Raw genomic sequence first — 13,997 nt, forward strand, 5'->3', positions numbered from 1 at the left:
CCAACTGGTCTCTGAGAATAGCCTGTGTTCTTCAAATAGTGAAGCTTGCATCCACTTTCTGGAGGCTAACTCTGTAATATTTTTCACAGTTAATTATTATAGGAACATAATTATCATTGTACATGTTGCTGAATTAACTATACCTTGAAAGTTTATAATGTTTTTTATCAGTTCTAATTCAAATTTATTGTTTTAAAAATCTCTAGGGTGACAGATGCCATAGCTATCTTTAAAAATCTGCCCTTTACAAGGACTCTATGGGCTATGTATTCTTTAACCCCATCTTACAGAGAAGAACAGTGAATCTCCAAGCAACGTGTTAAGAGTAATCAACTAATAAGTGTCTAGAACTTACCTTTGAATGCAGGGATCTCAGATATAGCAACTCATATTAATTCAACAACTTTTTGCTCAACTACACAGTAACAACATTATTTGAGGAAGACTTCACAGTAACAGAGCTCATGGTAGCAGAATGAGTTGTCCTTAAATCTGTAAACATCTGAAGACATTTTTGTCTCCATGATAATATCTCATATCTGTATGATTGCTACTTGTCATACTGGCATTTGTAGATAAATTTTGCAACTTGTATGTTTTCAGGTTTTATCTTTTGACTTGGTTAGCATCAAGCTCTAAGGCACTCACCACACTCCCAGAGTTTCAATTGGTAAGAAAACAATGAGCTCCAATGGATTTAAACAGTTTGTTACTCAATGCAAAGTAGTTAGTGCAAGCTTTATGTCTGCATGTGTTCCATACCTCTCCCAGGCCTCATGGGGCCAATACTGAGGCAATCTTAGTTTTATTTATACACATGAGGATCTGCTTTATAGTTGACAATCTCTGAGGTTAGAAACTCTCCAATTTAATAAGTGGTCTTCTATCAAACATGCTCATCCTCTCCTCCAAAGATACACATTTTTATAACCTGGGAATATAATCAAGGGTGGAAAGGAGGCATTCTCTATATTTAATGATACTGGTTAGGAAATAAACCCACTCTCTGTTCCAGAAAGAGACACTATCTCTAACCTCCCAGGCAATTTTCTGTCAAACATTCTTGAAAAAAAAATCCCAAAGTTTTCACAAGACATGTAGGAATGCCCTGGAGAATTGCCCCCCCATATTTGGGTATTGTACGTATCCTTGTCAGTTTCCCTCATCTTAGGTGTTCACAGCATTTTAGGTCATTTGAGACTTTGCTATACTCTATACTGAGTGCCTGGTCTAGCTGATTTTCCAAGCCTCTGCTGCAGATTTACTTATTCCCTACTGCATGGGTCCCATGGCAAGCTTACAAATTAAACTCAGGTACTCTACAACCCCCAACCTGGGACCTAGGAAAGTGAAATTCCAGCTCTTTCTCTGTCCTATTATGCTGTACTTCTTTGTTGACCTTGACATAGCAACAGCCCAAGATTAAGGTAGTAATAGGCTGTATGGGGTAATTAATTTCCTTCTAAAATCCACATGCAAATATAAGCAAGCACTCTCCTGTTTTCCAGGTTACCTTTAAGCTATCTAACACAACTTTCTCTTGTAAAGTTGATGGTCACAAGATCAGAACCTGCTATTCTTTGGATATTTGTCGCCTCAAATCTTATCTTGAAATTTGATTCTCAGTGTTGGAGGTGAGGCCTAATGGAAGATGTTTGAGTGATGGGAACAGACCCCTCATGAATAGATTAATGCCCTGAGGGGGAGGGAGTTGAGTGATTTCTCACTCTATTAGTTCCTGGGAAAGTTGTTGCTAAAAAGAGCCTGATGCTTCTCCAGTTTCACTCCTTTCTTCTCTCTGGCTGTATGATCTCCATATACACCAGCTGCCCTTTTGTCTTCTACCATGAGTGGAAGCAGCCCAAAGCCCTCACCAAAAGCTGTTGCTGATGCTATGTTTCTTGTACAGCCTGCAGCATGATAAGCCAAATAAGCCTCTTTTCTTTATAAATAACCAAGCCTTGGGTATTCCTTTACTGCAACACTAAATGGACTAGACAGAGCCTAATCAAGTGATCCCCCTCTGCCTCCATCCCTAACTTTTCCTGGCAATGCACTGTAGACAGAAGAGTCAGGCTTTATGTTTCAACTTTTGGTCACCTTCATATGTCAAAAGCATATCATATATTATCTCTCTATCTCCTATCTATCTTTATTATCATAAATGCTATATCTATTTTATTTGACTTTTTCTGTCCTGGCTCTTCTTTAAAGGAACTTAGAAAACCCTTGCTCTCTACTGTTTTTAACATAACTTGTCTTTCAACCATATCACTGTGCAGTAAAATATTGCACAGAATATTAGAACATACCTATTATTAATGTTTTATTTTATACTTTTATAGTTATAATCTAAATCCTCCATAATCCCAATCTCAAACACAAGTTTTGGTTTGACCAGGAAAAATGTCACCTTCAGAAAAATCACAAATAGAAAAGAAAGTCAATGTATCTTTAATGCTACTCCCACTTGCAAATAATTATTTATTACATCTTAGTTTTTCTAGGTTTAAATTCAGAACCACCGTGGCTAATGATCCCACTATATGCTGACTAAATTTCACCATTTTGAGAGTCATAGATTTCTGTCTGTTTCAACTCTTGCATTCCAAAAAATTGTCTTGTTTTTTCTCAGTACTAGGAGGGATACTATATGTGTTGACAACATTGTTTTGCAAAGAAATAGATTCAGTTTTAGAAGGAAAGACTTCAAGGTAGAAGGCTGACAGGAAGATTACCCTATTATGGTTCCCTCATAGGGCATCTTTCTGTTCACATTGTTAGAAGTATGAATGTGAAATACAATAATTAATTCCTATAGCTACATACTACTATCTAACTGCTTGCCCATATTTAATTCTTTTATTATATATAGGTTACATCATACTCTTTAATTATTACTGTCATATTTTTTAGTACACACTATCAAAATGAATCTGTTTGGTCAATGAAGCACTCACTTATTTTCAACTGCCTAACATTCATTGTTATGCTCCCAGATGCTCAATTTTATTTATTTTTATCTCCTGTATTCATTTTCAATATAATGAATACAGGCAATAATAGTTTCAGACAATTAGCATCTCATAGCAGCTTCAAACAAATCACCCTCACTGAAGCTTCCCTCTTACAACTGATTTTTATTTTCCAACATTTAGAAAAGATTCCTGAATATTCATACATCTTTGTTTGAACTGTGGCAAAAAATTAATATTTGGCAAAATATTGACATGAACTTTTGTCTAGAAATTAGGCAGACTGAATTTTCTTCTTAGTCTGACAATAGCTATGAAAACTTGAGAAAAAAAAGAAGATCTGTGAAACTGTTTTCTCATCCCTAAAGTGAAGATGTTGAATTATACAATCACAAAATTATTTTTGGTTCTGCAATTTCAGGATTCTTTGTATTGATTATAATTATTTCTCTATTTAAAACAAAAGTATGATTGTATACAAAAGGATTAAGTAAACATAAGTGTAATTCATTGACCAATTAATTTATTCAGTAAGAATCTATTGAGCACTCAGTATGTTAAAGGCAGATAGTCTCTCCTGAGTAGAGTAAAATGAGTGATAAATAGCTCTTATCATGAGGAAGTTTGTATATATTTATGTAATATATACAACTAAAGAACCCTGGTTTGGTACTAAACCAGAACTAAATTAGTCACCAAATTCATTTAAGTAAGCTAAGAAAACTACATTTTATCATTTTGTCTAAAAAAATTTATTAGCCCTTCATTCAACAATTGTTTGCATACTATGTGACAGACACTGAACTAAATGTTGGTAAGCAAAATATTTTAAAAATATCTTTGCCTGTGCATTTTCTGTTGTCTTTCCCTGGAATGTCTTTCCCAAATCTTTGTGTGACTCACTCCCTCACTTCATTCATCATTGGAAGGTAAACTCCCTTAAGAACAAAATGAAATGAGTGAGGAAAAGAAAAAAGCCAAAGATGACTCCCAGGATTTTTTCCCGAGTAAATTAGTGATGATAGTGCTGATTCTTGAAGTGTAAAGAGAAAGGATGTTCAGAGTTTCAGGCAGGAAAACCAAGATTTCTGTTTCACATCTTGCAGTTTGGAAGCAAGTTATGGATGAGAGTGAATATGTGGAATTAGCGGTTGGATATATGAGTCTGAAGACCTAGAAACCGGCTGGGACTAGAGAAATACATTTGAGATTATTCAGCATATAGATAATATATAAAGTCATGAGACTTTAATAAAATTACCTGGGGAGTTAAAATTGACAGTAAGAAGAATAATTTTTGGTTATTCTTGGAATTGAGATAGCACTGAATGTGTTATAAATTTATAAAGATAATACATTTTAGGAAAAAATTGATTTATTTTTACACTTGAGTCTGAATTGAAAGCTAAGACAATTTTTATTTCATGTTTCTCTTTTATTGCTAAAAGACAATATTCATGGCCCAGCATGGGAGCTATTTCAAAGATCTGAAAGCTAAAATTCGGGAGAAAATAAGAATTAGTGCAGAGTGGGTGGTAAGGGAAGAAAAATGAATTTATGAAACTAGCATTATATTTTATTTTTCTGTTCATTTGCATTTACATGACTACTTTAAATATGTAGTTTCTTTTGTTTCACAGTTTTAAAATTATTTTTCTTTTCCCACTATTTCATGAAATGTTTCTGTGTGAAGATGAATAGTGTTTAGGATGTTCTCTATTTTTGCTGCTGACAGGAGTATAAAAAGTTACTGGGAAATGAATGGTGTTTTATAGTAGAAGTTAGAAATGTCTAACTGTTGGGTTATAAAGAATATATGCTTCTAGACCTGGACTATTGAATTATACAGAAGGAAGAATAATAAAAATTAAGTTGCAGATGGTATGTACACATGTATCCATCTTCTTTGAAATTAGTCATGTTTTCTCACAACTGGGACTTGTGTCTATGGGGTATTGGTGTGAGTAATTCTAGCGACTTTCATGATTGTTTATAAATAATATTCCATTGATATATCTAAAGTACATTAAATGCTTTGTGCTGAATTTCAAATCATTCATTATGTTGAAGAGCTTTCCTTTTCTGGAATGGTTCTATATTTTTGACACATTTATTACATCTTAAACGAAGACAGAAGCACACGTAGATATTCTCAAGATCTTTAGCAACCAGAAGACGTGAATTAAGAGTAAACTTTATATCTATTAGACTGGCAAAACCTGAAAAGTTGGAGATTGCCAGATGCTATCTATAATGTGTTTTGCTGTTGAGAATGCAAAAGGTAGAGTCATATTTGGGAGCAAGTCTTAGCAATTCCTTTCTTAAACATCCCAAATAAATTACTTCAGTCATCCACAAACAGACATATATACATATATTCATTGTAGCTTTATCCAGGCGGTTCATGAGTTGTAGATGACATTGTTGTTCATCACTGAAAGAGAAAATAGGTCATGTGGTGGATGCAAGTGGTAGATAGATACATTGAAGCCATTAGAAGCCACAAGCTAGATGTATTCATAGAAATAAGTATAGGTCTTAAAAGTACTATTTAGCATGGAAAAAAAGAAAATAAGTAAGAAACAATGAGATATGAAATGTATATCACAATAAAATGTAGTTAGAGGTACATGTACTTAAAGCATTTTGTAAAATACACAAATTGCACATTAAATATAATTGAATTACTGCCTATTTTTGGGAATGAGAATGAGGTGAACAAAGAGGAGAATCCTTGAACAGACCAAAGATGATAATCTCCCATGAACTGTGGCATAAAATCCTAAAAAAGAAAAAAAAAATTGCGAACTGCAAGCACATAAATGGTATTTAAAATCATGGATTAATGATGTCCCCTACGGAAAGTGTACAATTACAGAAAAGTGTCATTCAACATAGCTCCGTAACACTATAAAAATTTAAATAGCAAACAGACAAGATGAGGAATGAGTATGGAACTGTCAATAATAGTGTTTACATAGTCCTTACTGTGCTAGTCATTGTTCTAAGTCATTATCATGTTTAACTTATTTAATCAAGCAACAATGTAAGTTAGCTAATATCATCCTCATCATTATCTTCAGTTTACAGATTTGGAAACAGAGAAGGAAAAAAATTTTCTGAAATCACGCAATGAATGGAAAACTTTAGTTTCAAATGCTAGGAGCATTGCTTCAGAGCTTATGGATCAAGCCATTACACTATGCTCTCTCAATACTTGGCAAAACTAAGGGTTTGGAGTCATGGATGCATGAACAATAAAGTTTCCAAATTAAGGCAGTAGTCACATGGGTTAAATGTTGTCTCTAGTAAGGTGAGAAAAGCAAGAGAGATGAGAAGTTGTAAGTGGCAAGGAGTTATAAAATCATGGACTTCGTGATTTTATAGAGCATACGAAACTGAGACTTCACAATCTACTCATCCTTTCTACTTCATTCCTTGCCAAGTTAGAAGTACAAACTCATTTTCTTCCATAAAATTCAAAGTTGGTAATCAAAGGAATAGAAAATCGAGTGAAAAGTAAAACAAGAAAAAATAGAAAGTAGAGGTAATTACAGATTACAACAGTAGAGGTTCTTGATCAACAGACTAAGGTAAGCTGCAATGAGGAGAGACATCAGTGAAGACAAGAGATCTAAATGAATCCAGAAAAGAAGCCTGTGTTACAGAGCCTCAGATGCCCTAAAATTTTGAATGAAATGAAAATCTAAGCCCAGAATCACTTAATATCTTCTAAAGACATTGCAGCATAGCATCAAGGGATAATGCTAGAAATTACTATTGTTGACTCTTAGTTATTCAAAGAAAGATAAAATTATGTTCAATTAACTTTCTAATACATTTTATAGAGTGTTCTATCAAAGGGAAAAAAAGGAGATTGACTCTTCAAATTGACTGGGAATGTCAAAGAACATAATACTCTCCACTGAAATCTTGTGGGTTAATGAAGAGGTCATAATGAGTAATTATAGATCACTATAGAGATATTATATATGCTATAGAAATTATACATATGCTATAGAAAGACTGTTGCTTGCTTCTGTGTGCATGGTATAGATTTCACCAGTGTTTATAACTCATCATTCAAGGTAGTTATAAACTTATAACTTATTTTACTTATAAAGTTTACTTATAAACTTAATTTACAAAGTTACAAGACTTACTCAATATAAAGTAGGACAGAATGCACCCATACATGTATAAAACAGAGTTATCAAGACACAGCAATAAAAGAGACAGTCATATTTTATACTTAAGCCTGAATAAGAATACATGAATAGATTAGTTTTAATTTATTTGTCAAATGGTTTGCTATATCTAATTTAGGTCCCATTGAAAGCAGTGTGACACTTTACAAAGAAAAATTATATGATAAATACAAATTCAGCAGTGTCAAAAAAGAAGATAGATCTGATCAATCATGGGCTCCAGTTTGAGAAAGATACAAGTCAATATATTAATAATTTATTTAACAATCTTCTGATTGAGAAGTAGGGTGACCAATAGAAAATTTGCAGGCACAACTTGATTCCATGGTAATGAGTACTGATTTTGATACTTATTGATAGGAAACACTTCACAGAGAAGAGAAGTAGTTGCTGTCAGGTAGCACATATATAGAATAGGTATTAAGAGATTCATTGATTCCAGAGTCAGACTGCTTGGCTCTGAATCCCAACTCTGCAATTTATTAGAAATGTAACATTGTTGATTTACTTAGCCTTTTATGCCACCCTTTTCTGTAAATTCAGAATATTAGCACTTACCTTGTAGGGTTATTACAAATACTAAAATAACTATTTTGTATGAGGCACATAGAACAGTACCTGGAATGTTACTATTAAAATTAAAGAAAGAGAACAAGTTAAATAATGAACAATTTCTGCTTCTGTCATCATTGAAATGGAAACTTATGCCACTGTACTTATTATTCGGATGTTTTATATTATACATACTTCACACTGGAACACAATTACTTTTTTCTTAATCAGAAGATATTAATATCAGTACTAAAATGAAACCCCCAGCTAAATTTAAAAATCAAGGAATCTTGAAAAATTGGACAAGTTACAAAGGGAAAAAGTATCAAATACTAAAACGGCTAGCTTCAAAACAGACAAGTGAAGTAAAAACCAAATAACCAGTCCTAAGTCACAAAGTTCAAGACAAAGTATAAGCAGGGATATATTATGTTCAAAAAATTTTAAAATCGAGTTCCTGAATGTTGGGTGTTGCTAAATCCCTTCTGCCTGTGATCACTTTGGTCACATAGACCATGACTGGGCTGATCCTATAGGCAGAAGTCAAAGTACTCCAAAGGTGGACAGAGGATGAATGAAGGAAATAACAGCTAGTCTCAGTAAGAATAGTTATGCCATTAATTAATTTATTTTTACGTAGAATGGCAGTATCATCAAATAAGTTATAAATGTCAAACTTGAAAACATTTTTTCTTATGTCAATCTCGATGGCATAGAATTCTCAAAAGACTGCATTGTTGTGAGTGTCTTAAGTAGCTGTATATATACCAATAAAAGAAAATACCTAGAGAATCTCAGGAGATCAGAAAAATACATCTTAATTGTAGTTTTTACTCATCCATGTTTTAATGAAGAATTATGGCCTGCATGATAAAACCTTCAATCACAAGTACAAAAACTGTAACTTTGGTGTTAGAAATTTTGAAAACTTCCTCTATTTAACTGTATGGAAACAGTGAGAAAGTATGTGTTGTAAAGATAGAGCCAACCTTTTTCTTAGGTTGGAAAAAGAAGACCTAAGCTACATTCAGCTCAAGGCTGACATTGAGCAATTAGTTTAAACTCCATCTCAATTTACTTTTCTCTAAAGATGAGTCAAATGTGCTCTCTCTTCTGCAGAGTTGGAAGGTGAAATCAAGGAGTGTGTAGATAAAATGTTTAAACCACTTAAATGTCCTACAGATGCAAATTACTGTTGTTATATAACATAGCTGACATAAATATAATTATGGGATGATATATTGTAATTATCTATGTCTGTATAATAAATGTTTTCTTTTGGCCAACTGACTTTTGCTGCTTTCTTAGAACAGGGTGACTCAAGAAGAATAAAACAATCCAAAAATTAGTATACATACAAACATGTTGTTAAACACAATGGTAAAAGAACTATCACAGTTATTTATATAATTTTATAAACATTGATTGTGTACCTTTTATGTCATGTTGCATACATCAACCTTGAACTTCATCCCAGATGGACTGAAGCATATCACTTTTAGTGGGTGAAATGATATACCGCATAGTTAATCACCCTAAACAGAATAGGTTTGATGGTAAAAAGAAAAAGTAAAAATAACCTTCTATTTAAAATATATATATTATATTATCAGTGATTATTTTATTATTTTGACATACTCATAAAATATTTTATTCAAAAATAATTTTCAAAAAATATTTTTTAAAAAATTATAAATTCACATGAAAGCAAAATTTATAATCTTCATGTTTATGATCATCAAAAAATAAAAGCGCTTTGACTATTCTTAGCATATAGTCATATATTTTAATCATTTTCTTACACTTAATGTCTCTAATACTATATCTTGAGTCTTTTCCTGAAAATAATTTTAAAAAGGTTCTAATTATCATTGTTTTATATATATATATATGTAATTAGTCTATTATATGGTCTCTTTTTGAAAAAATAAAATTGGTGACAATATTATTTAAGCTTTTATTTTAGACTAATTGTCTTTTTGTAGATGATAATCTTTTAATCGATAAATATTCTCTGTATAGACACTGATATGCTTGGTAAGCTCAGAGAAAATGCTACTAAGAGGAGGTTATCTCAAGTCTCAAATTTTTCATGTTATAATATGTAAATATTTCAACTCTTTTTTAAATGAGTACTCTTTGCAAAGATTCTCTTCTTTTGATAAGTATTTTATAGTTGTAATATGCAAATTCCCAGCCCATCTTTTTCTACTCACTCAAATGAGACTCTAGAAAGTTTGTATACAATCAGAAACAATGAATATGAAGGAATGCTTTCCTCATGTGTAAATTTACCTCAAAATGAACTTTGGATAATTTTTGTGTTTTGTCAATCAGATACGTGAAAAAAAAAAACTTATTTTGAAATATTTGTAACTTTTTAATTACTTTGTTGGGAACAAAATATATTGCCTACTTGAATTTTTATGAACTATATAATTATGAGAATTAGTGATGGCATTAATGCTAATAGTGATACGTTAGTAGCAATGATAGACTTTTTGTGAGGACAGTATAAAACAATTCAGGTTAAGCTATTAGCATAGTCTTTGTCCTATAATTAAAGCTCAACACATTTTCCTGCAGCTGTTATTTCTCAAATGAATCTTCTGTTTAGGTTCTTTATCCAATTTATAATTAGTGAATTTATTCTTTTTTATAAGCTTTTGAATTCGGCATTTACACTGAGGTCATTCACCATTGTCAATAAATGTCATTTTTAAAAATTTAGCATTTCCTTTTAACATTATAAATTTTATTTGTTACCAGGCATTGATTTTTAATTTTTAAATAGAATTTATAGATTTATTTTTAAGTTTTAAATTTGTTTGGTGTACATTCACGTTATACAATTTTTTGTTTTCAACTTATATTTTCAAAATGAAGGAATTGTTATTCCTCCTAAATAACAAAATACTTTGCTGATATTTTTATATGTAATAGCTTACTTATCCTTCTTTTCTAAGGTAAGAAGTAGTTTATCCAGAATTTTGGTATAGTGTATGAGGCATGAATTTTACTTTTTTTTTAACAAGTATCCATTAAATGTTTTACCATAGATAAATGTTGACCTTTAGCATACACTTTTAGATATATTATTATGTATTAATTTTATGAACATAAATCTTTATTTTTGTTATATTTATTCTCTTGGTTTGTTAACATATGACTCCTACAGGAGCATATAGTTTTCATGATTTTGCATTCTTAAACTTGATTGTGGTAAGTCTGAAATAATAACAGGAGTTTTAAAAGGATATATATTCAAGCTATTTCCAAAGATGTGATTACGAAATATTTTGAGGTTTCCTTTAGTGATGAGGGTAAACAGATGGCTGATAACATGAGATAAGTTGAGTTCACCAAGGTGATGAGTACTTAGGAGGTGGTAGAACTGAATGCACACTTTATTTAGCTACTAGATAAATGTGCATTTCCACAGTCTTTTTTTTTTTTTTTTTTTTTTTGAGACCGTGTCTCGCTCTGTCACCCAGGCTGGAGTGCAGTGGCCGGATCTCAGCTCACTGCAAGCTCCACCTCCCGGGTTTACGGCATTCTCCTGCCTTAGCCTCCCGAGTAGCTGGGACTACAGGCGCCCGCCACCACACCCGGCTAGTTTTTTGTATTTTTTTAGTAGAGACGGGGTTTCAACGTGTTAGCCAGGATGCTCTCGATCTCCTGACCTCGTGATCCGCCCGTCTCGGCCTCCCAAAGTGCTGGGATTACAGGCTTGAGCCACCGCGCCCGGCCCATTTCCACAGTCTTAATCTTCGATAAATAATGTATACATTAGAGTTAGAAGGTAAGAAAGGGTGAAGTGAATCCAATCATTGCCTGAAAATTTTCATAAACAATTCTATGTGGTAGTTTGACAATGAAGAATCAATCAGACAAGAAAATCTAAAAAAAGAAAGCTCTTTTTCAACTTTAATTAAAATAAGACCTTGAAAGTTAAAAATCCACTGTGCTAAGATTTGGCATAGTTTTGAAAAGAGATCTGCTTCAAGCTCAGGATGACATGCAGAAAAGCAGGATTTTTCACAGAAACTAATCTCATTTTTTTTTATATAAGGGCAAATCCAAAATCAATTCTGCTTTAACAGAATTGATTAGGGATCAGGATTACATATAAATGCTGAATCAACATTCAAGACAACAAATTATACTGGAGACCTTCTTAATGCAGATTGACAGTCACTAGATGAATGTGACATAATTGATCCTTGTTCTTGGTCTAATAATTATTCATTTATGTCCAAACAATTTTCTGAAAAACACTCATTCTCCCCTTCCTTCGATTTTTAAATTATCTCCACTGTCCTAAAGTTCAATTTCCTGAAATTTCCTTTTTTATTATACTAAGTACAATTTCTAGAAACCTAAAAATCTTGAGAAATTTGGCAACTTAATTATCTGGAAAAACTTCTTAGGAAATAAGCAATTAAAAGTGATTAATCGTAGGGAATGCCATTTTGAAGATACTGTCTGAAGAATGTTCTTGGTGGATATGAAAATGTTTTTAAAATTTGAAAGATTAATATGGTTTGTGTTTGGTTTATTTATTTATTTATTTATTTATTTTTTAAACTCTCTTAAAGCTACATTCATGTTTCTGGATTTACTGTTAACATTCTTGTCAATGGCATCCTAACTTCTGACATGTATCATTTTAATCATCTTCCAAGAATGTTCTTGTTTCCATAGTGGTATGAAGCTTTTCTTTCAACAGGAGAATGATTTGTGACCTTGCCACTAAGAGTGAAAAAATGTGTTGAACACCTTTACTGAGATACTAGTCACTATGAGTTTGTAAAGAGAGCAGATTTTCCTCCACTAACATTATTAAAGCTGACTTATTATTTTTTGTATAACTTCTCATCTTATGACTCACACAGACCTTTGACAGTTAGGTTCACTGCCCTTGGCCAGGCTAATCTTGGCTTTATATGATTCTGTCTTCTCTGGTGTAGAGGAAACAACTTTTATTTTTATTTTTATTTTTCTTGTAAAGTTGGTCTCATCTGGCCCAACATTTGTACTGGTAACTTTACACTTCATGATCATTTATATTATCCTACTGTTTTCATAAGATTGGTGGTTCAAATTCTAAATCTTTCTGGGGGTGAGTCAAGAAGCTCAGTTTTTTTTTCTCTCTGTCCCTGGTAATAGGAATAAAAAAAAGGGCAAAAATAATTCTAGGTTGAGTATATCTTCTCTGTAGATGCAAAATCTCTTTTGCTTGGATTTCCTAGGTTCAATCCTTTAATTATTAATGAATATTACAAAAATATTTAACTGTGACCTGTATCTAATCCACAATTTCTAATGTTTTAGTTGGTATTAATAAGAATATTTTGATACCTTTATCTTTTACTCTACAAGTTTAATTATCAATTAATTCTGCTTACAGGTGATATATGAAGTGTGGGAAATAGTTAGTAGTAAACCCTGATAGAAGAATACACCTGTTTCTAAAAAAAATATACGAAAATTAACCAGGCATATTAGCCCAACTACTCAGGAGACTGAGGTGGGAAGATCATTTGAGCCCAGAAGGTTGAGTCCAAGTGAGATGTGATGGTACCACTGTACTTCAGCCTGGGCAACAGAGTGACAACACTGCTGAAAGAGAAAGAGAGAGAGAAAGAGAGAGAGAAAGAGAGAGAGAGAGAGAATTAATAATTCTGCTCATAGCAGATGCTTGTGTTCTTGTTAACCCAAATTTTCAATAAGACCTTATTTCTTCCCTTCTTGTTTTCCTTCACTGTAGAATTAATAATTCAATTACAGCTTTCCTGGAAGCCAGAAGTCAAAATATACTTGGGACTTCTATAACTATTTTTTAAATTATGGTAAGAACAAACAGCATGAGATCTACGTTCTTACCAAAAATTTAAATGTATTATCCAGTATGATAACTATAAATAAGCACAATGTTGTACAGGAGCTATCTAGAAATTATTCAGCTTACATAGCTGAAATTTTATGTCTATTTAATAGCAACATTCAATTTCCCTTCCTCCTTGTCTCCTAACAATCACCACTCTGCTTTCTGTGTCTTTGTGTTTGACCATTCTTGTTACCTCCTATAAGTAGAATAATGCAGTATTTGTCCTTCTGTGACTAGCTCATTTTATTCAGCAAAAATTTTCTCCAGTTTCATCCATGTTGGTGCATATGGGAGGTGTGATGCTTAATATTGTCAACTTGATTGGATTGAAGGATACAAAGTATTGATAATGTGTGTGTCTGTGAGGGGAAT

The 13,997-nt window shown here is 32.4% G+C and overlaps 1 long non-coding RNA gene across 1 annotated transcript in view; it reads left to right on the top strand.

Moving 5' to 3' along the window:
* The window catches only part of LOC117085560, an 88,609-nt gene that overhangs the window by 49,999 nt on the left and 24,613 nt on the right, over positions 1 to 13,997 (top strand). Inside the window, exon 3 of the long non-coding RNA XR_004438001.1 lies at positions 13,506 to 13,587. This is a non-coding gene — a long non-coding RNA (uncharacterized LOC117085560). The remainder of the gene's footprint in view (positions 1 to 13,505; positions 13,588 to 13,997) is intronic.

Source organism: Trachypithecus francoisi, unplaced genomic scaffold (genome assembly GCF_009764315.1).
Source record: "Trachypithecus francoisi isolate TF-2019V2 unplaced genomic scaffold, Tfra_2.0 Lachesis_group1, whole genome shotgun sequence".
Classification (NCBI taxonomy): Eukaryota; Metazoa; Chordata; class Mammalia; order Primates; family Cercopithecidae; genus Trachypithecus; species Trachypithecus francoisi.